At 37.8% G+C, this 1,612-nt stretch overlaps 1 protein-coding gene across 2 annotated transcripts in view; it reads right to left on the bottom strand.

Annotated features, from left to right (window-relative positions):
* Positions 1-1,612, bottom strand: part of LOC103514715 (diphthine methyltransferase) — an 8,568-nt gene that overhangs the window by 4,919 nt on the left and 2,037 nt on the right. The window lies entirely within an intron of this gene.

The following is a 1,612-nucleotide window of genomic DNA, read 5'->3' as shown; positions in this document are numbered from 1 at the left end:
ATGCACTTTTTGGGTACTTTTACATCGGAATAGGACTCTATCTCGAAAAAAATTGTCATTTGGTTGTGCCCCATTATCCTCATATTGCTGTTGTTGCTTTTTGGATAAGTCCTTCTATGGGAACAGACAGAGTGACAGACAGAGTGACAGAATGACAGAGTGACAGACGACACCGAAGCGAATACAATTAAATAGTCCGTCCCTTATACCTTTTTATTACTATTGTAATAATAAAGGAAGGACGGACTAAAAATAAATTAATAAAAATAAAAAAAAAAATCCCGATCGTCGCGTCCGTTGTGTCGTATCATTTCATCAAATACATTGGTTTACAAATTAAAAATCTAAATCACGATTTCTTTGTGGTGAAGCTGAAGCTTCTTCACAATTTTGTGGATATCACAGCATTACTGAGAGCCTCCTTTACTAATTCAGAACTTCCGGAATTCTTTTGATGGAGAGGCTTCGTACATCGACCCGTCCTATGATGGAACGGTTATGGATTGAATGATTGATTGACATAATTATAACAAAAAGGGTCACTGAAAATTTCCCTGCATGTAAAGATTCAGTAAAATCTTTTGTCAAGTCTTGCCAAACTAACATCAAGTTTGGTTCCTGCCCTTGCTTCTTTTGGAAAATACAATGGAGCTGGTAGACCCTTAATAAAAAGAAATTTACAAGGTTGCAGAACCATATAGGTGTCCAACCCACAGCTATAGCAAGAAGAAAGTGCCCACTATCTACTTGCCATGTTCGCAATTCTGGTAGACCACCTAAAAGCTCACGTCAAGAGCATGGATATTCTCAACAGAAAACCACTTTTCCCAGTCTTCCAACACAGACTCAGAAAAATAAATCTGCATTCTTTACAGGCTTTTGTGACTACCAATAGTTCCTTAGGTAAATAGGTAAAAAATTCCTTAGAAACCAGAATGTTGTAAACAGATTCAAGTATCTATAGGGACAAGGAAGAAGACCTGGGTTGTGATATTGCTCATAGAATTGGAATTATGGTCCTCTTAGGAGCCCTACAAAAAGTGAAGTCTAAGGCCCTACGCACATTTAGAGACTAATGGATTTTTTTTTTTTGACACTGGTAATTAAATGCAGTATGATGTACTCTTCAACAAGGAATTCAATGATGCTATTTTAAAAAAAAATCTGGTGTGAACATCACACGACTTTCCTTATCCTATTGAATGATGCTTATTTGGGTGTTCTGTTATAACATTTACAATATCTCTAACCGTTTAGTCGATATAGCTGAAAACCGCCAAAAAGCGGTCGAAACCCACCAAAAAGCGGTCAAAATACCGCCAACCGCAGCACCCATTTTAACCAAACGTTTTGGGTTGCATCCTTGTCACATTTGTGAACTACATACCAAATTTCAAGTCTCTAGCTTATACCGTTCCCGAGATATTGTTAAATTACACCGAAAACCGCCAAAAAGCAGTAAAATGCCGCCAAGCGTTACACCGGTCTTAACCAAAAGTTTCGTGTCGCATCCTTGTCACATTTGAAAGATACATACCAAATTTCAAGTCTCTAGCTCTTACCGTTCTCGAGATATTTCGTTTACAGACAGACACACACACACACACACACA

This window comes from Diaphorina citri, unplaced genomic scaffold, assembly GCF_000475195.1.
Source record: "Diaphorina citri unplaced genomic scaffold, Diaci psyllid genome assembly version 1.1 scaffold1207, whole genome shotgun sequence".
Lineage (NCBI taxonomy): Eukaryota > Metazoa > Arthropoda > Insecta > Hemiptera > Psyllidae > Diaphorina > Diaphorina citri.
This window is presented reverse-complemented; position numbering and strand designations above follow the sequence as displayed.